The 25,685-nt window shown below is 44.0% G+C and overlaps 1 long non-coding RNA gene across 3 annotated transcripts in view; it reads left to right on the forward strand.

Moving 5' to 3' along the window:
* Positions 1-19,435, forward strand: part of LOC128843365 (uncharacterized) — a 93,037-nt gene extending 73,602 nt beyond the window's left edge. Inside the window, exons 3-5 of one of the 3 annotated variants that reach the window (XR_008446230.1) lie at positions 2,806-2,937; positions 14,099-14,194; positions 15,528-19,435. This is a non-coding gene — a long non-coding RNA (uncharacterized LOC128843365). Of the gene's footprint in view, positions 1-2,805; positions 2,938-8,359; positions 8,813-14,098; positions 14,195-15,527 lie in introns of those variants that run through there. The other 2 variants (XR_008446232.1, XR_008446231.1) reach the window with 2 other exon arrangements.
* Positions 19,436-25,685: the final 6,250 nt, after the last annotated feature.

Below are 25,685 nucleotides of genomic sequence, written 5' to 3' on the forward strand. Positions count from 1 at the left end.
ACATATTGTACCATACATATTCAAGACCATAAATACAAGTATAGCAGAGTTGAAGTATTACTTATATCAAGGCAGGAGATGCATGCAGGAGATGCATGCAGTTAGATGCATGCAGCAAGGCAGGAGATGCATCAAAGCAGGAGATGCATGCAGTTAGGTACTGTAAAATACAAAGAAATCATCACTTAAGACTGTGATGATGGCTCTAGTTTTAACAAGGGATTTTGTTGATAAGTGAGTACAACATAAGTGCTTTTATATGTTTGCAGATTGTGTGTATGTGTATGTATATGTATGTCTCTATGGCTTCATTTTCAGAGTACAGCATGGCATATTTTGATATTTAAATACCAACAAGATACAGATTTATTCATTTATAGCATTTTGCTTTTCAGTTTTTAGAAGAACGTGCCTAACATAATTAGATATAAAACATTTTGTAGCCTACTTCCTGCAATTGATAGCAGCCAAAGACAATCCCAAGTTTAGAATTCAGCTACCAGACACGAGAACAAAACCCAGACACGCTCATCAGTCAGTTGCCCTGCCAAATCCCTGGGATAAGACTCTGCTCACACCAAATCCATCACTGGCAAAAGCCTCAGTAAACAGATGCTCCTTGCACTGAGCCCTGAAAAATTAGACTCTGGTGAACTAAAGAGAAAACTGCATTGCAAATTCAAGGGCCCTCCATCCAAGGTGCCATCCCCCCAATCCTACAGACCAGTAAGTGCCTTGGTTCACCTCAGCTGTTGCCATGATACGAAGGACATTCAAGTCATGAACCCTACTCACAGAATTACACTTGGAAACAAATTCAGTAGCAAGCTAATGCAGCATACAAACCACAGGTATAATACATTGAACGTCACTTGCACCATTCTGCAAGCACGCTGAATGGGATAACTCAGGTTCTTAAAGCTAGTCCTGTGCTTAAATAGCTTGTAGAAGCAGAGCACAAATGGTTTGGATGAGAAACTTTCAGACTCTGGGTCATTAAAAAAAAAAACAGGAGTACTTGTGGCACCTTAGAGACTAACAAGTTTATTAGAGCATAAGCTTTCGTGGGCTACAGCCCATCCGAAGAAGTGGGCTGTAGCCCACGAAAGCTTATGCTCTAATAAATTTGTTAGTCTCTAAGGTGCCACAAGTACTCCTGTTCTTTTTGCGGATGCAGACTAACACGGCTGCTACTCTAAAAAAAAATTCACTTCGACATACTATTTTTGTAGCGTGCAGGGAGCGTTTCAGCTTCCAGATAGGGATGGATGAAACACTTAAACAGGAGAATAACAAATAATCACAAGCAAATGAGCTTGTGAAACTTTTCAGGATTCACACTGGAATTCTCACTAATCACAATGAATAACAGCACCTCCCGAATAGCAGAGAATTTATGTCAAGCTGTTAGGTTTGCAAATCAGTTCCCTGTTGTTTGACCAGTTCTAATGCTAACCCTAGTGTCTTGGCCGTGTGCCAGTCAGAATAGTTAACATTCTTCCTATTTAATTTCCCCAGCTGTGTCCATGTTCCAGTGAGGGGAGAAGTGATTTTTTTGTATGTCTGTGTTTTTAAGCACTTTGGGATGAACGACACTATATTAGAGTAAAATGATCCAGTTGTTGTTACTGGAGTGTTACTTCTGAGAATAATTTGAGGCACTACAGTAAATGGCTTTTAAAATATTAAGGGGTCTATTTTCCCCTTGGTACAAGTGCTCTGATAAGAAGCTTAAGATTGCTTCTAATGTATATGGATACTTTTCCCACCACTCCAGTAACTCTGGTGTGCTGTGTGAGAAGCTAACGTCAGAGATTAACATTTCAAGAGAATTCCCATCATCCAAGATACCCCAGGCCCTCTTGAAAACAAACATTAATCTTTATTGTATAGTAAGGTAAAGAAGAAAAGCCAAAGGGGAAACACTCAGTTGCTCTGGAATTGTTGAACAGAGAATTTCTCTATGCTCAGTCAGGTATATGCAGATTTCCTCCTTAGCTTCAGTAGGGGTTTTGCCATTGTGGGCATTGGAGGACTGGGTCAGAGACAAGATCAATGGGAATTGAAGGCCCTGTGGCCAGGGACTTATTCTGAGCAGAAACAAGCAAGGGAATAAGGGAGGCTGAAATTTCTTATTCCCCTGTGTGACTGGCTAAGGGCTCTGACAATCTAGCCCTACCAAGGGCGCTGGAACTTTTGTAGAAGTGGAGTGGGGGGCACTGGGATGAGGGGGCCATGCCCCCCACTTTTTAACATGGCTGTATTTGAGGGGATAGGGGACGGTGTGCTCCCCCAAACTGCAAGCCTCAGGCAGGCACACAGCAGCATAGGCAGGGACTGCACTTTGCAGCAGTGTTGCACACCCCCCCCCCCCAAACTATGCCTGTGTTAAAAAGTGGGGGATCATGGCCCACTGGCACACCCGGGTTCTGGCAATGTTCACACCTATGTGTTTATGGGAGTGGGCCCTCAGTGTCAGTGCATGGTGTAATTTGTATTGCTGTCAAACAGCAAAATTGTTAGCAGTCCCCTCATTATTCATGTAACGTTGAGCTAGTTTAAATCAATTGTCTGTCTGATCAGAAAGTAATATAGGTAAAAGGCAGACAATGCTAAACAAGCTAAAGCACTCTCCAGGAGGCACTTAGTACCTCCCAGATCAGGTTTATAAAGAGAATGAAAGGAGATCTGAGCAGCTGCAACTACCACTGAAATGAATTAAAAACCTCATGAGTCATTTAAAAAAAATTCTTAATGCAGGCCACAGTGACTGTTTCCTCATCAGTCTCTTGATTACACCTGTAGAACTGTCGTGGGATAGGCCCTACCCACACTGCTATTCCAAGACAGACTGAGCATGGTTTCAGACCCATGTGGAGAAGAACTCTCCTACTGTGCTATCGACAACCATAGGGACGTGATCAGCCTGGGCTTAAGGTAAGAACAAGCCATGAACAGGAATGAATGGCGACATTGTTGGTGAGGCCTCATCTGGAGTACTGTGTCCAGTTTTGGGCCCCACAGTACTAGAAGGATGTGGAAAAATTGGAAAGAGTCCAGCGGAGGGCAACAAAAATGATTAGGGGGCTGGAGCACATGACTAATGAGGAGAGGCTGAGGGAACTGGGTGAGGGGGGATTTGATAGCTGCTTTCAACTACCTGAAAGGGGGTTCCAAAGAGGATGGATCTAGACTGTTCTCAGTGGTACCAGATGACACAACAAGGAGTAATGGTCTCAAGTTGCAGTGGGGGAGGTTTAGGTTGGATATTAGGAAAAACTTTTTCACTAGGAGGGTGGTAAAGCACTGGAATGGGTTACCTAGGGAGGTGGTGGAATCTCCTTCCTTAGAGGTTTTTAAGGTGAGGCTTGACAAAGCCCTGGCTGGGATGAGTTAATTGGGGATTGGTCCTGCTTTGAGCAGGGGGTTGGATTAGATGACCTCCTGAGGTCCCTTCCAACCCTGATATTCTATGATTCTATGATTGTAACTGCTCCCTGTGTCTGTACAGATGCTCTGGGCTGAAAAGGAAAAGAAGAAGAATGGACACCTAAGGTTATAAGCAAAATATCCCATTCTGCACGTCTGGGTACCAGGGCTAGGACCCTGCTAACACCCACCCCATTTACACATGGATGGAGAGCACAGACTCAACTCTAGTGTGACCATGCCTTTGCATACTGCTCTAGAGACAGGAGAAATGGCAGAAATTATAACTTTTAGTTGTACTGTACAATATACGTTTAAAGTCTCTTGTCTCATTATGCAGACCGGGTGGAAAGAGAAGGGTTCTTGGCAAAGAAAGCATGATTTAACCATTCAAAATTGAAGCATTATCTCCACTTCAGTGTGTTATGAGTGACAGCCCCATCTTTTGTGATAAAGATGTGGGAATTGACCCAGCTGGTTCTCTTGTTAAGTTTACCTGTAGCATTTATTTCTATGAAGAGGAGAGAGGATTAAGAGAGACCCCTCTCCAACATTTATCAGCAGATACTAACCAGAAGGAGCTGTATTTTTTTGTTTGTTTGGTTTGGTTTTTTAGCAGCCTATGCAGGAAGGTCCAGGAAATGCCTCCTCCCCAATAGAAGTGCTTCTTTCAGAACACAATCCCATGGTTGAAAGTTGAAGCTAAACAAATTCATCTGGGAAATGAGGTGTTCATTTTTGACAATGTGGGTAATTAACCATTGGAACAATTTACCAAAGGTTGTATTGCCATCTCAATCACTGACCATTTTAAAATCAAGATTGGATGTTTTTCTAAAAGCTCTGCTCTAGGAATTATTTTGGGGAAGTCCTATGGCCTGTGCTGTACAGGACGTCAGACTAAATGATTATAATGATCCCTTCTGGCCTTGGAATCTATGAATAAGAACAAGGTTGCTTTTGCTTCACTTGTGGGTGGAGGCCTTGGGCCTAAGGGTGGTCAATCCAGCATTGTTCACGATTCTCACACCTGGGTAGAGTCCACTGGGCAGCGTCCACTTGCTCCCTGTGAGCCATCTCAGAGCAGCAGCTGCTGAATTTCTCAGCTCAGCCTCCCTGTTGGTCCCCTCTTTGGTTCTAACTCCCTCTTTTGTTAGAGTTCTTTTTAGTCCCTCCACTCTTCTGAGGGGGCCACTAATGCCACTTTGGAGGGGGGGCATCTCCTCCACAGAGGTTAATTGGGCCTGTTCTGTTCTTGTATTTTGGCAGAGTTCCACTGGGCAACACACACTGACTCCTTAGGTCTTTTCTGCGAGCAAGAAGCATCACCAGGGGTTCCCAGCTCAATGTCCCCCACTGGCATCCTCTTCTTGTGCCTCCAACTCTTATGTGTCTCTTCCTAGCCCCCACTCTTTTCTTTCTGAAACTTAGCTGACCTTATGATCTCTGTGCACCCACCCTTTTCCGGGGGAGGCCATTTGCTCTTCCTTGGATGGGGCCTCTTCCGAGACCCCATTAGCCTTTAATTGGAGGGCAAATAGATCAGTACCATTCACAGACATTAAAGGAGTGGGAATCCTGGCCTTATTGTGCTTTTGGCATTTCCAGGGGGAGCGGGTAGCAAGAATCCTCCCCCTAAAGAATGGAACAGCAGAGACGCTTCATGCTGTTGTAGTAGCTTCAGAGCCCCTGTATTTGTTGCACCATCCCCTTCCTGTGGGGAGAATGAGTATTGGAGCCTCACCTACCCCTATCATCTGCTTTGTGGAGGTGCCGGAAGACAACAGTTCCTGTGACCTTTTCCTTGCTTGTTGTGATCTCTGCCAGGTATCAGGGTAAAGTTGGACTGGAGCACATTTAAAATTAAGCCATTCCAGGTTGTGCAGAAAAGAATAGATTCTTCATCTGAAATAGAGCGAGTATAAAGATTTTTTCTGGGGTGGATGGAGCATGAGTTTAGTACGCAAGGATTTTGCTAATCTAATATTCTGTTCAGTAATCTTGTCTCTTTTACCCTGATTTAAGGTTAATCTGCATAACCATCCAGCTCGGAGCCACCATCCCCTGGAAGTATCTCTATATTAAAGAGAGGCCAGGTGCCAAGCTAACACACAGTGACACATTAATCTTGTGTACAGGCTTATTAACTAGCTGTAAACTCAAATCTCTCAATCTCTGCCCCACTTACATATGGAACTCCATTTTACAGTCCTCCCCAACACGTTAAGCACCCAGCACGTGCATTGTCTCATTTTTTTCAAAATATGAAACTTATTTAATATATTTAGCATAAATAAACATCTGGATTCTGGTTTTCTTCTCTCCTGGTATTTACAAGTTCCACTATATAGTTCCCATTCATGTTCATGGCCACATTTCTTAATCTTAAGCCTGGCTGAGTGTGAAAAGTCTTTGGCTAATTAAACTTTCATTATATACGCGACTTAGAAACTCTCCCTTGGCTCTCAGCTCTTTCTCTGCAATAGACAGCAAACACCAAGGAACAGCTGTTTAGGAATTACTGGAAGGAAATAGATGTTCAGTAACTCACTGATATCACAACTCTTAGAACTGGGAGTCCCCTGCACCAATGCGGGAGGTGATCCTCTGCAGAAGTCCTTGGAGATCAGAGGGAGAATTTGGGTGTGGCGGGGGAGTGGGGGAGGACTCACCCAGATAACTAAATATCACTGCCCATAAGCCAGACTCCCAGTATCTCTACCAATGGCTGTACAGGGAAATTAGCAGTTGACACTCCCCTGCATTGCATGGCTCTAGGTAGCCAGGGACTGATGGCCCTGAGACTTGGGAGTTATTGGAGCTTCTCAAGTGGGGAGCTGATTAGCACAAGCTCTGCCGCCTCCGGGGCAGCTCCACAACCTGTTGATGTGAGGATGAGTTATTTTTAGAGATCCAGCCTACAGATGCGATTGTAGAAATTGGCCCCTCAAGCTGTAACTGAGCGGGTTGTCACTGTCCATGCAGTTCCAAAGTGAAAACAGCCATGCTAAAAAAAGCAAAACTCTCTCATACAACGCAGGGGGAAATATCACCATGGGCGGGAGAGTTCCCTTTCAAGGTTTATTTATAAGAACAGCACGAGACACAGCAGTATGTGTAAACCTCCTTATGCATATGGATTCTGTAACCCCCTTTCTCTTTGGTCACATGGACTGAGCCTGCAGCATGTGGAGGGCCCTCAATTCCAATTGAGGATGAGAGACTGGAACAGTGGGAGTTGAAGGCATTCAGTGGCATGCAGGGAATCTCTCTCTCTCTCTCCCTCCTTTCAGTCCAGATTGCATCCCGCTCCTTTGAGTGTGCAAGGGAGAGTGCCCCAGGAGCCTCCGTTCTTTGCAGCCATAGAGGCTCACCACGGCTGCAGTCCTGGTGCTACCTGAATGCAGCTAGGCTGATTAGGTGAGTTCTGCCAACTTACACAAAGGTTTGAATGACTCAGAACTGAGTTTGGCTTTGGAAACTAATAGGCACTGGTGGTTTTGGTTTAGGGTCATTTTGAGTTCTGGGGTTCATTCTAATCAAGACTGAGAGTGCAAACTCATAAAAATGTCTACACAAAACCCCGTGAATCAATCCCCGACAGTTCTGTGTCTACACTATATATTGCCTTTGCCACCTGCTGCTCAGTCATCTAACCCATCCAAATGCTTTTGGATCTGGTTGCGTTGTTTTTCAGCATTTGCTCCACCTCCAACCTCATTATCATCTGTAAAGTTGGACACTGGGCCTGATTTTTAATCTCACTTGTGCCAGTAAAAATCAGGACGAAACATTAGCATAAAAACAACATAAAATGAGCTCAGAATCAGGCCCATTGTCAATATCCACCTACAAACCAAATACCTTGTCCTTGATGTCTTTGACCCCTGCTCTAATGACAGTTTCCTACCTGGTGCTATTTTACTTCCTATAACATGACATTACCTTAGCTCTTATTATGAACATCCCATTTTCAGAGAGCAATGTTCCACTTAGAGTAACATACTTCCTAGAAAGGGACATTTAAGAGATGTCTGTGTAGATGAGTTATTCTTATGGTAAGATGGTATCCTACCTTTAAAAGCACATCTATTTCACATAAAGACTATGGCCTTTTTATGCAAAAAGGTTATGTTGTTTCTTATGAGGAAGAATTCATTAAGCATCTAACTAGCTCTTGCTTTTATGCGTTGAAAGCCAGTAATAACCCTTCTTCATTCCAACCTGTGGTTGAATAGAGCTGTACTACCTCCAACCCGCTCTTTTATCCATGTCATCTGGAGCTGCAATCTAATCAGATTTCCTAAAACTAAGCAGGATCAGCCTTGGTTTGTACTTGGATAGGAGATATCAAAGGAAGAAGCCCAAGGTGTTGCAGAAAGTGATGTTTCCTTTGATTTCAATAGAGAAACCCACCATGCTGTTTAAAGGGCACTGGGCTAACTTTTGGATGAGACATAATGCCACATTATTCATCATTTGTGCTTGTTAAAGTCCGGGCCCCCCTTCCCCTGCTGTCGTGGCTGTGTGTGTCTAAGCTTCTGCTCCCCACCCCCCTTCAGGTGACAGACGACATTCCAAGCGTGCACCCCCACGACAGAGCTGCTGGGCCCCCCACCCTCAGAGGTGGGGGAGGGGTGACCCATTCCCTCAGATCCTACAATAAAGAGGAAACTATTTAAACGTGGTGGAAAAGATCTCATAATATACATCACCAGAGGTGGGGTTTGAATCCCAATGTCCTGGTTAGGTCTCACTTCAGATCATTACATTCTGCCTAGCTTAAATTCCCATAGCAGTTTCTATTGTACATTATGCTTTTTCACTCACCTAACTATTATGCATTGTTGCTGCTGTGTGTTGATGTTAGGTGCTCTGTTTTATCCCCAGAGGTGGATGCAATTTAGTGATAGGTGAACTGTTTCCTGTATGCAACAAAGTGTCACTCTTGGATTGTTTGGGTTGCAATTAGAGGGATGCAGTTGTTAGCACATCCCGTGTGTTCTTTGGTTCTGAAACCAGGGCTTGGTTCTTTAAAAACCTTCATCCACTGATAACTTTGGTGACAATTATCAGAGGGGTAGCCGTGTTACCGTGGATCTGTAAAAAGCGACAGAGTCCTGTGGCACCTTATAGACGAACAGACATATTGGAGCATAAGCTTTCGTGGGTGAATACCCACTTCGTCAGATGCTTGTAGTGGAAAGCTCATGCTCCAATACGTCTGTTCGTCTATAAGGTGCCACAGGACGCTCTGTCACTTTTTGGTGACAATGTCTTGCAGTGGAAATCCATGTCTGATGAATCCTGCTTTCAAAGCATCCATGACATTTGGCTGCCCGCTGCAGTGTGCTAGAGTAATGAAACAAGCGATTATTTTGAGGTAAGTGCAATTACAGTTATTCAATTATAAATGAAACTATTGTGTTTCTGTAACACAATGCTCTCAAAGAGTTTGTGTTTAACTCAGTAAATAGCACATTTCGCTATTATAGGTACACAGGCCTACAACAGACAGCTCAGCTATTGCAGAAATTTGTTAGTCTCTAAGGTGCCACAAGTACTCCTGTTCTTTTTGCGGATACAGACGAACACGGCTGCTACTCTGAAACCAGCTATTACAGAGTAACCCCATAAAGGCCTGAAGGCAAAGAGGAGTTTGGAAAGGACTGCCAGTCTGTCTGTTGGCTAAATGTTTCTATGTCACTAGTATCCTGGATTTGAAATGTTCTTTAATAATCTTTAAACTAAAATGCTGTGACTTAATAATAAATAAATAATAAATTAATGGAGATATCCCATCTCCTAGAAATGAAAGGGACCTTGAAAGGTCATTGAATCCAGACCCCTGCCTTCACTAGCAGGACCAAGTACTGATTTTGCCCCAGACCCCCAAGTGGCCCTCTCAAGGATTGAACTCACAACCCTGGGTTTAGGAGGCCAACACTCAAACCACTGAGCTATCCCTCCCCCAACTTCCATGGCCCAGAGGCTTTCCATTACATCCCCAGACGCTCAGTTCAGATACGTTGTTAATACATTAGAGTCTAATCCAAAGCCCATTCAGTCAATAGAAATACTCCCACTGACTTCAGTGTATTTTGGATCAAGTGTTCAGTAAAGTTCTGCTTACAGGAGTTGCTACCTCCAGTCTTGAACGATACAAAAGAGAGGTAACAGGAAACTGCCCTATGCCAAAGGTTCTAGATTACTGAGAGTAAACATCTGATCGTGATACAATTACTAGACCAACCTGTTGATCTCCCAGTCCTTTGAAATGGCATACATTAAGTATGTGTCATGGGATAGGAATGTTTAAAGGACACTCGTCATCATTCAGTCTGTCTAGTGGGAACACAGGGAAGGAAATAGCAATGTTTGTGTATTCCACAGGAAAATGTCTTACTTGAACGTTGAAACTAGGGAAATAGCATGCTTTGTAATTGTCACCTTTGGATCCAAGGAGAAATTTTTTCTATGGAGACAAGACCTTCTCCATAAGGAGAATGTCACTTGTTAGGCTGGTGGCTACAGCACAATGTTGGATTGTTGGCTAGTGTGTAGATTTCTCCAATACACATATTCTGGTATAGTAATCTGCCAATATTCTGAAAAGGCCTGACCCAAAGTCCATTAAAGTCAATGAAAAAACTCCCATTGGGCTTTGGATTAGATCCTGATTGAAGCTCCAGTCTAGTTTGAAGGTACTTTTCACAATATCCATGTCAAGCATTTAGGGACAGATGAGTAGGACTGTTGAGCATTACCTTGCTCCATGAGTAGTCCGGTGTCGTAAAGTACTACTCAGTGTCCGAAAGTGGTAGAATCTGTCCCATAATGTTTAACAATTTTCTACTTTCTCTAATGTAATTTCAGTTACATTTTTTAAAAAAATGTTTATATCCAAGTGAAACAGCAGGGGAAACTTAGAATGTAATTACCCATGTTAGAATTTGTATCTTAACATTCTTGCGCTTGTGACATTGCCATGACATTTTTAATCTGCACCAGTGCTCAGGACCTTTAGTTTTGCACCTCATCCAATGTTGATGCATCACTCTTCTTTCTGCACTCTTTGCTCTGTTATAAAGAAGTAACTGAGCTGAGAATCATCATTCAGTAGCATATGACAACGCTCCTGTGCTGAATGGTCCAAGTTTTGCAAGCAAATTGCTAACAAGTATTGGCATGAGTTGTGACTGTGCCAATGTTTAACTGACAGATCACTTGGGAACAAAGCAAGCTGGAACGATAAAATTGTGTCCTCATTCTGTAAATGAAGAATGAATGCCAGGGGCCATAAAAAAATGTTGATCACAATTTAACTGCACTTTTATTTATGATCCAGAAATTAAACTTTTTATCCCTGGATCTACTTGTGTACCCAGCACACTGAAATCAGTGAAGCCTCAGGGACCGTAGTACCTGCTACCAGAAGAAGCAGAGATAGAAAAAGATCCATCTGGGATGTGAAAGGAATAACCAGCCCCTCCTTAGTTGCCAGCTCAAGAGTTCTTGCACAGACTGATCCCGGTAATAACTAATGATCAGGCAGAAGGTCTTGGCTATATGACAAATGCATAGCAAATAAGAATTTTAATCCAATTTGATATAGAAGGAAAAAACAGATGGAGAAAACAATTACCTGATGGACAGTTGAACTAGATTAAAATTCTTATTTGCATTGGATGAGGACATCAGCGAGGTCTCCTCCGCCTCATCACTTGTTGTTACATAGCTAAAAAGAAAAGAACCTAGCGGGAAAATCAGAAGGTACAGGAGTCTCCCCAAATCTTTCCTGGAGCTGCCTGGCTATTAAGATGGGAGAATTTCTTTTTTGCCACTTCAGCCGTGAAGTGGGACTTGATTCAGACCTAGGAAGCTACTTGCAAACCTAGGGGGTTTGATTTTGGACAGAACGGTATATTTCTGAAGTTAAAGTTCCTTTTGCTCTGGCAAGATGAGAGTTCTGGGACACTACGTGTTTTTATTTTATTCCCCCAGTGGGTCTACAAGCAGAATAAGGATTAGTGTGTCGCACTGGATTGTTTATCTGTGCATTGGATCCCTTTTGTGTTTTGATCATCTCCGCCTCGAGGAGGAGCCTGTATCTTACCCGCTGGCCTTTAACAAATCGGCTCCGGTTCAGCAAGTTTCTTAAGCATCTTTCACTACGGCTGGGTGAATAATGGGTTTTTCAGTTTGCTAGCCCTTAAAAAAATACATATATATTTCGGTTGGAACAAATTTTTTTGTTTCAACTTCAAGCGTTGTTTAAATGTTTTTGAATTTTATAAATAAAATTAAAGTCAATTTAAAAAACAAAAACAAAGGATATTCACTGAAAAATCAAAACATTTTTATTTAGCTTTTTCCAGATTTCTTTTTTTAACTACTTTTCCCCAAAACAGACAATTTGGCAAGGTTGACATGAATTCTTGAAACATTTCAGTGTTTACTGAATCTGTTTTATGCTGGAAAAAAGTTTGTCAAAAATTAGCACAGTTCTACACTTAACTTTAAAAATGTAAGCAATCTCTGGCCTTATCTACATTATGGGGGTAAGTCCACCTAAGTTACGCAACTCCAGCTATGTGAATAATGTAGCTGGAGTCAACGTAGCTTAGGTCGACTTACTGCGGTGTCTACACCGCGCTGCGTCGACGGGCGACCACAGTTGACAGGAGAGTGATCTGCGGTCGATTTAGTGGGTCTCTTCACTAGACCCGCTAAATTGACCCCGGTGCATCAATCACTGCAGCTAAGTGTGGACATGCCCCTCTTGACTTCAGTGGGACTAAGCACAGGAATGTGTCTAGCTTTAAGCAATGTTTCAGGGATTCTCAAACTTCATTACACCGTGACCCCCTTCTGACAACAAAAATTACTACATGACCCCAGGAGGGGGGACCGAAGCCTGAGCCCACCCGAGCCCCACCACCCCGAGTGGGGGGGGGGGGGGCAAAGCTTGAACCACACTGTGCTGGGGTGGGCAGTGGAGGCAAAACTGAAGCCCAAGGGCTTCAGCCCCAAGTAGGGGGTCTGTAACCTGAACCCCGCCACCCAAGGCTTAAGCCCTCAGGCTTCAGCTTTAGCCCCAGGCCTCAGCAAGTCTAAGCCAGCCCTGACAACCCCATTAAAATGGGGTTGCGGCCCACTTTGGGGTCTCGACCCACAGTTTGAGAACCACTGATTAGTCCCATTGAAGTCGATGAGGGACTGTTACATGTTTAAAGTCAAATGCATGTTTAAGTACCTTGCTGAATCAGGTCTGTAATCACCCTCACTAGAAGAAAAATTACTCTCCAAAGATCTGTATTGTGTAGAATCAAGGAGGAAAATGTTTCGCACATTCTTTTGCAAGACTCAAACCTTTAAAATAAAAATTCCTACATGCTTTACAAAACTCCAAACTTCTCGACTATGTAAACTGCAAATAGCTGCAGCATTCCTACCAAAAAAGGGTTGTATTTAATCTGAAACTTCCAAATAGTTGTTCCCTGGGTAACTTGTGCAACCTTTGATAACATGCATAACAGAACATGCGTGGATCTTTTATGACAAATCCCTCCCCCACACACACACATAATGTGGATTTTTCCCCCTTTTACTTATTTAAATATTTTGCAGAACTCTATCTGGAAACCCAGAAAAGTGCTATGGGTGAAGAGTCTCATGCTGCGAACATCCACTCTCTAGCTGCCAGCATAGTTACTGGGGCTTATAATTCAGTCCCTAGTTAAGAACTATGTGCTGATTGTCCATCAAACTCCTTGTATAGGACAAACCCCAGTGTTGTTTGAGGAGGGAGAAGATTTTGAACCATATGTGTTCAATTTAACCAGTCACAAAACAGGCATTCTTCAAAGCCCAGCTTCCTCACAAGGATAACAAATAACCTTATTCCCAATCTAGTTAAATAAAACCTACTGCTTGGAGGGGAAGATTCTCAAATATGACTTGCAGTAGTGCAGTTGGTGATGAAACTATGCTGGGTACCAGACTGTCTTCATGCTGCCCACAGTCACATCTCACTCTAAAAGAAAGCGTTTACTTCTTCAATGAAACACAGGACAGATTCCCTCTTGCATTACTCTAGAGCAGCCTGAATGAATCGCCTGCAGAATTACATTACCAGACTTCCTTTGAAACAAACAAAATCTGATTTATCACGAGTACAGCAAAATGAACTGAAACGTGCGGAATGACTGGGCACCCTTTGGAGTACTTTCTCGTTTTAACTCAACCCCCCCCCTACAAGCACATGCACATGGTCTCTCCTGAGATAGGGGAGGGAAACATTTAGGGAGATGAATGTGTCTGTATCAAGTTGCAACCATTTCCTGCTGAGCAGCACCATCTAGAGGGCTTTGTAAACCAAGCGGCAGTATAAAGCAGGGAAAGGGGATGGAAGCATGCACACCCTCCACAGTGGACTCAGCAGAAAAGATTTCTGTATCTTAAAACTCTTTTAAACTGCTCTCACATCTTGCTAAGATATGGGCTTGGTCCAGTTCTTTATTTCAGTCTCTCTAGGGCCATATTGCCCCATGCATGGGTTCTCCCCTCCCCAGTAAGGGACTGGATTGGAGTTGGCACTCACAGCATTTCCTCCAAGGGCGGAGCAGGTAAGTTAATACTGACCTGTCCCATGGTGTCTGGTTTGCAGGAGATGACATCACAGTGAGTGGCCTTCTCCCTGTCCTGCCCCCACCTGTGAATCCCGGTTCCCTGGCAGCACCACCAGTGGGGTGAAGGGAGAAAGGTGAGCAATACAGCTGGGATGATGTTCCCCCTTCTGAGCTGGGATGTGTCCCTCCCCCCCCAGTCTTGCTTTTATGGAAACAGAGGGGATGGGCAGGGCCCACAACTGATATTAAAACACACAGACAGCAGTTTAACGGACATTCAAATCCATGCCTACTGCACAGGATGTGTATGAAAATAGGACATGGTCCTGGCTTTTGTTAGTAGATAGTAAGGGCTTCCTAGCCAGTTCCAAAAGGGTCCATTATACTGAACTGAGTATTTAACAGCTTTTAATCCTTAGAGCAGAAATACCCTTCTTGTCCATGTCAACTTCTAATAATGCTTGACCCTTGGCGACAGCCACTGGATATGAAAACCTACAGATCTGTTCTCCAGCCTAATCCTGCTCCACTGAAATCAATAGCCAAACTTCCATCAGCTTTAATTACGTAAGATTAAACCTTATTAAAGTCAATGGGAATTTGGTGACAAACGTCAATAGGAGCAGGATACCCTTTGCAGGTGAAAGTTATGATCAGAATAAGCATTGCCCCTAAATTCTATATACTATGAGCTCCTTTCCCACTGATAGTCCTAAATCATTCTCACCACACCCACACACACACACACACCCATACGCACACACACACACACACCATCTATAAACACACTTTTTAGGAATTTCCCAACAGTCCCAAATAAACTGTTTCCAAAGACTTTACATTAGAGCTGTGCAAATAACAGATTTGTCAGTTCAGTAGCTGAATTGAAAAATCAGGAAAAATTTGTTTGGGTTTTTTAATCTTTTTTTTAAAATAGTCATTGAAAAATCAAAACATTTCATTTAAAAAATGTCTAAACAAAACATTCTGATTTTTTTCAGAAATGTTTAAACTGAATTCATTAAATGTTTGACTCAACTTTGCATTTTTCATTTGAAAAAATCTTTTGTCCAGACAACTTCACCCAGCTCTAATTTAGGTTCATAAGGCTTTGATAATAAGACAGACACCTTGTGCTGGGCTTGGCATTCAATGGGGAGCTAGTGCAGATAATGTAGCACCAGGGATGTGTGTTTGCAGTCACCTGTTGCTAAGTATATGGAGTGCTGGGTTCTGCCGCAGATAGATTCCCGGGGGAGGAAGGCGCTTCTTGGCTCTCCGAGCTCTGGTCAAGTGTAGGTAGTCTCTTGGTCTATCCAAGGCCGTGATCAAGTGTCTTGATGTTTTTGATCTTTTGGCCTCGAGATGAAAACCTTGTCTTTGTTTCTGGGACCTTGAAGTGAAAAAATTCTATGAGTTGTAGTCAAACCTAGGCATGTTTGTGACTTCTATCTCTCTGTCTGATAGGTTGGGATGCCATATACTGGCCAGTTGCCGATGGCAGCGGGTGATTTTCATAGCCATGGCTATCTGGACATCCAGTAGGACTGAGGAGTCAAAAGGACCACAAGGCTGTGAACTGACTGTGCAGTGTAAAGCTTCTTTTTATAATAGCGTATATTAGAAGGAACAAGCTATTTCTTCTTATCAGCATCCTTTCCACATTGCCGGGGGTTAGCTTCAGCCAGCCCCACTCCGTGGGAAAGCTGGGCATGGGTGCTATTTACATGTAAGCAGAGTTTGAATGAGCTCTCCCCTGACATCTAGTGGTGAGCTGTGGAAAAGGACTTCAGGAGCTGATGTCATTTGCATAGGCACACCCACGCTGCCTAGGTGCTCATCCTGATGGGATTGCTGACCCAAATGGTCACTTTTGGCTGATGTTGGATTCCCAGTCTCCTTGTTGATTGGGGCAGGAGGGTTGTTATCCTTGTTGTGTGACCCCCCCAGGGCAGCAGAACTGTACTTGGCATTTCCCAATTGAGGGACTCATCCTAAACGAAAGGGCACTCGCTGGGCAGGGGACATGGGGTCCAAAGCCCAGCGAGAGGAGAGAGGGTGGGGACAGGTACTTGTATGTGGTGTGGGCCCTGCCTAAGGGCCCCAGACACCATCTGACCCTTCCTTTCTCAGCTGTGTAATAACAGAGCTAATTTAGACTCAATTGAGAGTCTTATTACATGATGCAAAGCTGAAATCACTGATACCTAGGTCTAAGTATTAAACTTGCTTTGGGATAGTATCTCTGATGCAAGGGACTGCCTAGTGTGCACCAGCAGTGAGGCTCCCCCACTAACAGCTGAAATCACTGAGAGCTGTGCTAAGTGGTGGGCCCTGAAGACATCTTGGTGAGCAGCCATCAGGACGGCTGGTGAAGAGGTGCGGCCAGCAGGGCAGCTGGCGGAGAGGAGCCAGAGCAGAACCCCGCAGAGAGGTGCGGTGAGTGAGTGCCCGAGCAGCGGAGCAAGTAAGGTGCCTCCTTACCCGCTCCAGGGTGGAAGGTGAATGCTGCAGATGCATCTCTGAACTCTGGGTCTGGACTGGACAACAACTGTGAGTGGGGTGCAGAGAAGGGACGGGCATGTTAAAGGGACTTTTGGGTTGCTGGACTTAAGAACCTGAAGGGAAAAGGACACTGCCCAACTTACTTGGAGGTGGGTCTTTCATTCATGGTTTATGTTTATGAGCCCTGTTTGTGGTGTTTCCCCAAATTAATGCAGAGTTATTTCCCTCCTTTTATTAAAAGTTTTTGCTACACTCAGACTCTGTGCTTGCGAGAGGGGAAGTATTGCCTTTTAGAGGCGCCCAGGGGGTGGTGTGTAATTGTCCCAGGTCACTGGGTGGGGGTTCAAGCTGGTTTTGTGTTGTATTGTTGAAAAGGAACCCCTAGATATTGAACCCAGCCCTTGTTGCTGCCATCTCTGACTGGCAGAAGGGTTACATACGTCTGACACACATGAGGTGTAGAGCTGTGTCTCATCACCATATTAAGGATACTCTACCAGCTTCCCCTCTGGCTTCAGGTGGATGCTGAATAAGATGGGATACAGGACTGAGCCTTGTGGAACTGCACAGGCAAGGCCTCTGGAAGCAGAGGGGTCAATTGCCCATCGCAACCCTCTGCATTTAGTCTGAGAGGAAAGATCCATGCTATTTCAGGGTATTTCCATGCACTTCTGGGTTCTCTTGGGGGTGGGCAGGAGCCTTTGGTGATCAGTATCCCTTGTATTGCAGAGAAGTCCAGCAGGATAAGTATGTGTGGACATCGTTCACCAAAGCAGTAAGGGCTGTGTCTGTACCATGTCCTGGCCTGAAGCCCAAAAAGGTTCCAGAGCATTGGAGACTGTTTTTTTGTGTGTCCCACTTCCCACCACCTTCTTGATTAGGTTGCTCAGAAAAGGTTAGACATAGCACAGTGACTTGTATGGTGGAAAGCACAGAGTGATGGCTTTTCTAGTTCTGGTTGGACTATTGTGTAGTTCAGGGTAGTCCGGAGGATTCCCTCTGTGAAGGATGTGTTGATGCTATTGTTAAGTCTCAGGTGTGTTCTCTTCGCTCTTGCCAACCAGAAAGGGCAGGTGGTGCCCAGCACTGGGGGTGGCCCTGGTTGCTATGACTGCTGGTGCAATTGGGCTGAATTCTCTCAAGGAGGACTGTGTGCCTTTTTAGTCCTTTGTCAGGCATGTTCCTACTACCCCATGAGGCCCTCTTGGATGGAGAGATCACCTATATGAAATAAGACACTTCCACACAGAGCGAGATGTGAGGTTCTGCGGGGCATGGGGAGGTGTTCTGGGTTTCCAAAATGATTTAGTTTGGAAAGGTCCCATCAGTGTTACTTTGCTCCCTTTCTGGCAGAGAAGAAATTTCAGGGTAAAGACCTACATTTCTAATGCAGAAAAAGGCAAGTGGGAGTCTGAAATGAGCCCTGCTTTCCCAGCTTCGCTAAAGCTGCCAAGTGCTTGTCTGTTCTAGCATCGCTTTCCTATAACGTCCTTTTAAATGAATGGACTGAGAGTTTTTGCCCAGGTGCACTCAACAGACCCCAATAAAGGAAATGATTGTGTTCCTCATCCCAACGCCGTATGTTCTCATTCCTCGGAACGCTTATTCTTGCAGCCAGGGAGGGCTGGAAACGTTTCTGTTGAACTAAAGCTTGATTCCAAATCCATGAGTTAATCACATCTATGGGTTGGGCTTGACATCGGTTTTATAGCTAGCCAGTAGGTTTATGATCATGCTATGCTGAAATCTGCCATTTATCTCATAAACTTTCCTGGACTGCTGGTCTCTGCTGTCTCCACTTTTCATTTCCCTCATAAGTTGCCCTGGTGCTTTCCCTTTCTAACAGTTCTGCTCCCAGCCCTCCTCCCTTCACCAGAAGGTCAGAATGCTTCCTCTGACAAGCATAGTGCAGAAGTTCGTCCTGCCTGCATTATTGCTAGGTATGTCATGACATCCAGAGCTACAGTGGAGTGGTTGTTCTATTGTCCCTGCACCTGGCTACTAAATGTAAGGAAGGGAAATCCTTTCAAGAAAGAGATCTCTTTTCTCCAGCTTTAGATGGGTGTCACACATTTAATTATCTTCCTCTTGTTAAAGGCCCATTCTGCTCCCATTTAAGTCAGTGGCAAAGCTCCCACTGACGTCACCAGGAGCAATAGCAAGGGAAGAGGAAGGATGGAGAGTGAATTCTCTCCCCAGAAGAAACTAATTCAATAAAATGTGCATATTGTCTACTTAGCAAATGATCGCAGCGTCACGGCAGCAGTTGGCTAAACAGAAGCATCAGTCATTGGGCCTTAGGCTACTGTTGAGCTCGTGCTCTGATTTCTGTGTTCCGTTCACAGTGTACTTAGCAACGTGCCATTCACAGATTCCTTTGTAGCCTTAAAAAAGTAATCACCATATTTCTTGGGGGAGCTATTTCCCTTGTATATTCTAGTCTGTTTGGTTTATACTCCCAAATATCGTCACGAAAAACCGACTAATTCTCACCGCAAGAGGAATGTGGAATATACTTTTACAAAGTGACCAAATGGCAAATTACTTTGAGACCGGTTTCAGAGATCATCATAATGCTTAAACTGCTAGGGGAAGATGACGAGGGGTCATTGTTTTAAATATCTTGCAGGGGTGCTAGGCCAAGGGAAGGAGTAGGCTGCAGAGGGATGGACTAGACTAGTGATTTCTCAACCAGTGGGTCACGCTGCCCGGTGGAGGGAGGGGTCATAAGGCATTGAAAAATGTCTTGCAATCTAAATCAAAGAGACTCTTGTTTCCCCCTTTCCCTGCCCACCCTTACCCTTTGAGGTCAAGTATTCTCTGCCAACCATTTGAAACCTCCTCAAACTACATAGCCATAGCATTGACACTTTTTTTTTTTAATCTTCTAGTAAATGTAAAAGGAGGTTACAAACACCTTTTTTACTTTTGAATAAGGGGTCATCACCACCCTGGAAAGGCTGAAAAACAATGGACTAGACTGCACGCAACATATCCCAGTCTGCTGGCAGGATCTTTGAAGTAGAGGCCTTCACCTGGAGTTCTGATCAGAAGATACCCTGGGTACCTCCCATCTGCTCAGCATCCTGTGATTGCAGAAGGACCTCGGACAATAAGGGACCTTGGGCCTTTTTAGCCTCTCTTTATATGTTTATGAATCAGAATCCTTGTGGGTGAAGAAAATTAGCAGTGACAGGAGATTTTAGTGCTGAACACCTGATGGGGGTCTCTGTCATTTTGTGTGGGGAAGTTTGGGGGGCTTCACACATTTCTACAGTGCATTCTCAGGAAAACGTGAGACAGACCTGCATTGGGAAAGCGTTGGGTGCATCTGAGGAGGTGGGGAGGGGCCTTCTGCCACCTTTCCTGTAAACCCATAGATCCTGGGGGCACAGGTAAAAGCAGCCTTAAGGCTGCTCTAACGTGTACTACATGCAACAGTTTCCTATGTATGTTCCACAGGCTCAAGGTCTCCAAAGCACAAGGCTCTCCAACCACACCCCTGGACCACTCCCTAAACCAAGAACCTGGGGTGTGTGGGGTATTCTGGAGATAAGTTGGTGGTAAAGGTGGGATGAGGAGGCATTACTTTTATAAAGTGCCTATCCTATGCTAAACCAAGCACTAATGCAAACACTAAACAATATTACAAACTCTAACAAGTTCAAGTGAGTAAGTTTTGCACATAGACATTCAACTATGTACCTTGTCTCGGCGTCCTCCTGAATGCTGCTTCACCATGCTGGGAGTGACAGTTGCTATTTTGCTTTTTGTGGGGTCAAAACAAAGTTCTGTGCTTTGGTTAAAAACAAAGAATTTAGTCCAAGGTTCCTGGAATCTAATCTGGAATGAGCCACGGATTCCCTTGGTGGCCTTTGACAAATGATGTTGCCCTGTGTCTAGTTGGAAAACAGGGTAAAGAAAGATTTCCCTGAGAATAAACACGACACCATACCCTCATTTAAAATGATGGAGAACTTCTGAACATTGCCATGAAGTGAGCCAGATCAGTGTGGCTTCTGGGATCTGAGTTACTACAGAGAATTCTTTCTTGGGTGTCTGGCTGGTGAGTCTTGCCCACATGCTCAGGGTTTAGCTGATCGCCATATTTGAGGTTGGGAAGGAATTTTCCTCCAGGGCAGATTGGCAGAGGCCCTGGGGGTTTTTCGCCTTCCTCCGCAGCTTGGGGCATGGGTCACTTGCTGGAGGATTCTCTGCACCTTGAAGTCTTTAAACCACAAGTTATGGACTTCAATAGCTCAGACATAGGTCAGGGGTTTGTTACAGGAGTGGGTGGGTGAGATTCTGTGGCCTGCGTTGTGCAGGAGGTCAGACTAGAAGATCATAATGGTCCCTTCTGACCTTAAGTCAATATTGGGTTCATGCATCTGAATGCCAAATTTGGCCATCTAACTGGATTTGGGATACATTTTGTGCTTGTACAGTAGCAAAGATTTATGCTGAGGAAACTGACCTTGAAGATTTCCTTCAGCTGATTCAGGTGCAGAATGTAAAGGACAGAAGTAAAAACAACCTTCTCTACTTAAAACTAAGCTAAATTATTACTAAAGTTTAGAAAGCATGGCTTGTCATTCCCCCATTGCTATATAAATGTTGTTCGTTTTATTGGATAGTGCAAATAATATAACTGTCATATTGATGAATAGCTTAGCACAAGAGGACAGGGGAAAGATGACATTTTTGCAAAAATTTGCATATTGTGACTGAATTGGCTCAGTATGCAAAACCCCTGTAGCACATTCAAGGATACAAGATATGAAGGGGAATCTTCCTGTGTGTTAGTTTTAATGAAAATAAAACATTCTGGGGAAGAAAGATTTTTTCATGTAATTGAGGAAAATAATTCCAAGCTCATCAGAAATCCTTAACTTCTAGCTGTTTCAGCAAAGAAACTAAAGATTTTTAAATATGATGTGAACACACTATATTCATATGTTAATGTGATTAATTGTCATAGTTCAGTGCGGCTGACCTACAAGCTCTGTCTGTCTTTCTTATCTCTAGTTTTATTTATAACATAACTTTTTTTTGCTTAGCTTGTGAGTTTCATGGTCAAGCTGTACCATATGAGTGAGGAAAATGTTAAGCAACTACAGCTAATTGGAGGGTGCTGTTTCTCTTCTCTTGGGCTTTGGTGCTTTCCTGGGTGAGGTCTGATTTCATTTGTAAATAGAGAGAGCTTGTCTCACAGAACGCCAGAGCCTGAGGAATCTGGAAGAAGCTGAATTCCAAGTTTCTGGCCTCTGTTCTGGGGGTGAGGCACTCGATCTAAACTATTGTTTGCACATGACAACTATCAAAAGCAGGTTCTCCACCAATTCAAACAAGCAAATAAGTTTGCCTGTATCTTTAGTTCTGTAGTTCTGCCATCTATGCAACCTATCAAAAGGTAGTGATCGGGGCTGATTTTGAGTATAGTTGAGGTTCTCTCTATCCCAGGTTTGCATCCACAGGGATGTTGTAAGAATAAATACACTAAAGATTGTGAGGCCACAGAAGTAGCCCAGATAGAATCAGTCGTCTCCTTGCCCTATCCGTTCCTTGGCCTCTCTCTTAAGACTTCCAGTGAGGGGCTAAGAAGTTTCATTCAGTGTTTGTGATGTTGACCCTTGTCTGCAGAACTTGAACAAAGACCCACCGGCTTTGTGGGCCCAGACCAAACAGATGGCAACACGTCTCTCCCTGCCGGGGTCTAGTTGGATCCTGTGACCCTTGGAACCTTTTAGCTTGGGCATGAAAATAAGAAATAGAGCTTTGGGAAGCCCTTTCCTGACTACAACAATATCTTTCTTTGGGGTGCTAGATAATGCTCAGCACAAGTGGGATTCGTATTCATGTCGCTGAATGGGCCTTGGAAGTACTTTACCTCTGTGTTGGCCATGCAAGGACTGTACATTCGCAATAGCAGGCATAATTACATCATTCTAAGCCTGCCAAGAACAGCAGCCTTTTTGAGGTCTGTGGCTCTGAGTGGTTACAAGCTAGTATGCGGTATTTACAAGGAGCTGTATGACTGGGAGCCAAGTTGACAAGCCTTTCATCAACAGGCTATACCATCGGTTTATAATGATGGTGGAATGTATCTTGCCACAGTTGCTGCCGTAATTTGGGAAGTGTCCATGTGTCTGAATAATAGAAACAGCATTTATCTGTCTCTTTGGCACTTTTAATCCATCACCGCCCATAGCAGTTAGATGTAATTTTCCATTTCCAAATGGAAATTACCGAACACACTGTAGTTATTTTCTAAAATGGGATAAATTAACATAATTACTTCCTGATCCTATGAGGTGCTGAGGCCCTTCAGTTCCCTTGAGGACACTCAGTACTGTGGAGGACTGAGTGTTTTTTCTCTCTCAAGGGCTGTGCCCAGCTGCAGCACTGTGTAGATAATGTAACAGTCACACTATTAATGTAAACTCTTCCTTGCTATTGTTTTAAACTATATGATGGGCGGTGTGGGGATGAGAGCAAATTGTGGCTGATTTGCCACTGTGACTGAGATCTACTCGGAACAGCAGAAGGGAGGGGACATAAGGAGACTGATTATGGGTCCCTGGATTAGCCCTGGCCCTTTGTAAACTGGAGCAGGCTGAGACCTTCTCTAGCCTACATTAGTTGGCAAAAATATCTTTCCCAGCTGAGGATAGTTAGGGGACCGGAGGGGAGAGATCACAGCTAGAGCACTGCTACACTCTATGTTGGGCTGGGGGATAGACTGTGTAAGGCGTTCTCTCCTCCCCTCCCCCCACTCCGAGGGAGTTCTTAGCTGTCTGGATATGACCCCTTAGACATGAAAGGGCTGGAATGGAGGAGGGAAGCTGGTTACTTGTTTTATTCTCTAGCTATAATGTTCATCTCAGACATACTCAGCTTACAGGTCAAAGGATAATGTTTCTAACAGCCAGGCCTGAAAACTCTACCTGGGATCTGAAAGTTAAGCTGGGTTCTTCTCACCTTTGATGAGATTCCCCGTTAAAAGAGATGTGGTTGAAACTTTGCTGGTAATTCTGTGTGTGTGTGTCATGAGGGCAGAATTGAATCTCATAGATGCATTGGCTCTGCAGAGCTGAAGAGTAAAATTATTATTTAATAATGGTATTATTGTAGCACCTTGGAGCTCTAGTCATGGACCAGAACCTTACTGTGCTAGTGGGTAGTTTGTTTGTTTTACAAAGATTATCACATCTGTTGTGTAAAGATGTGCCTTTTAACACAGTCATTGTTCTCTCAGTAAAATAACACCTTAAAAAATGCCTGACATCCTGTAGTCTCTACAGTATGTCTTTAAACAATGAAATGCATTAACACACAGCTCCAGCTGTTAGATTCATTTCTGTTAAAAAGTGGGACACTGTAATTCCTTGCAGTGCTTAATGTAGGAATGAAATTCCTGGAAATAGTAAAGCATGCACAACCTCTGTAAAAAATCTATTTATTTCCTTACGGTTGGTGAGCCAGATCTTATATTGATTTGGGTTCCCAGGGGTATAAATCAATGGTTCTTTGCCAGTGCACAGTTGTTTTATGGCAGTAACAATTGAGGCCCTGATCCTGCAGTTGACTGTATGTGGCACACACCTGTTGAAGTCAGGAGAGCTTTGCATGGATGCTCTGACCTAGGATCAGAACCTAAATTTGTATTTCTACCAATCTCATAACATACGCAAGCCTAAAATTGTATTGTATCTGGCACATCCAGTACTCTATAAAGTGTTGCCTGGGTGTATGCTTGCAAGTCAAGGTCTCCGCTCTACGCAACACTCAGGAAAACCATCAGTGTATTTTAACTTTTGTGTTGAGTTTCTCTCAGAGGTGGTAGTCTACAAGCCCAGGCAAATCAGATACCTGGGCTAATGATCTAACATGTGAAAAGAACAGGGACTTTAAAGTGAGTCCAGCCTGTCTACTTAACTCCATTATTTGGATGTAATGGAAGGAGCCCTTTCTCTCCTTCGTCCTTGCCTTCTTTGTGGCACTCCCTGTGGTACTCCAGCAGTACTCCCCTCACTGAAGCACACTTTACTCCTGCTCTGTGGTTCCCCCAGTTATTTCCCTATGTGGCAACACTGTATTGCTTCAGAAGGAATGCCCACACTCAGAGATGGAGGAGAGAGGCGTGTATAATGAGAGGGAGAGGACAGCGGGTGAAGATAGAGAGCAGAAATAGAAGAGGAGAAGGAGAGTCAGAATGCATGAAGGTGGGAGTGAAGGACTGACAGGCACAAAGGATGGGTTCCAATACCAAGAGCTTGGCTGGCACCCTTAATAAGTGCAGGTTGTGCTATGTTAACTGCAGCAATGAAATGTTTCCCACCATTCAAGTGTGTATTTACTTCTTCCTCATGTGTTTCACAGTGCAAGTGATGGCTGTGTGTGCCCATTATTGGCCTGACCATGTGGTGCCCCTCAAGCGTTTCCTTTGCAAACCCATAGGAATGATATGGGGAGTGAGCTGTGGTCGCTGAGTCCACAAACTACAGCCATCCACTAGCCAGGAAGAGAATGGCAGCTCCTCGCTGTGACTTACCCTGGGGCCTGTACCAGTGGCCACAAAATTGGGGGAAGATTTTGCCCCCCATTGAAGTGGCCTAACCCTGTGCACTAATATTACTCTCATTCTCATTCTGTTTGTAACATGGTGATTACCTAAGCCATCTGCCTTGCATTTCATTCTGAGATTGGCTATATCCTCTGGTGACAGAGGAGAATGGACCCATTTTTTTTTTCCTGTGGTGTGGAGGTTCTGGAAACTAATGAATATATAAGTCTGTAATTCAGCCAATTACAAATGTTGCTCATTTTTCTTTAGCAACTAGTTAATATTCCCCAGGATGCATATTAAACATTTGACTGAATAATAATAAAAGACATGACCAGTTTCTTGCTTTCCGCTAATGCTCTCTGAAGCTCATGCTTTGTATTGGGCCCCTCCAGAGCATCTTGCGCTTTATCCACTGAAACCTACAAACCTGAAATAAAAAATCAATGGCTCTGTCATATGCTCTAAGAGCTGCCCCATATGCAGCACTTTCTCCCCTTAGCTGCACAGTCTTACCCAGTGTGATGCTGTAGGATTGAAAGAGACCATTTGTTTCA

The sequence above is a fragment of the Malaclemys terrapin genome, chromosome 9 (genome assembly GCF_027887155.1).
Source record: "Malaclemys terrapin pileata isolate rMalTer1 chromosome 9, rMalTer1.hap1, whole genome shotgun sequence".
Taxonomy (NCBI): Eukaryota; Metazoa; Chordata; order Testudines; family Emydidae; genus Malaclemys; species Malaclemys terrapin.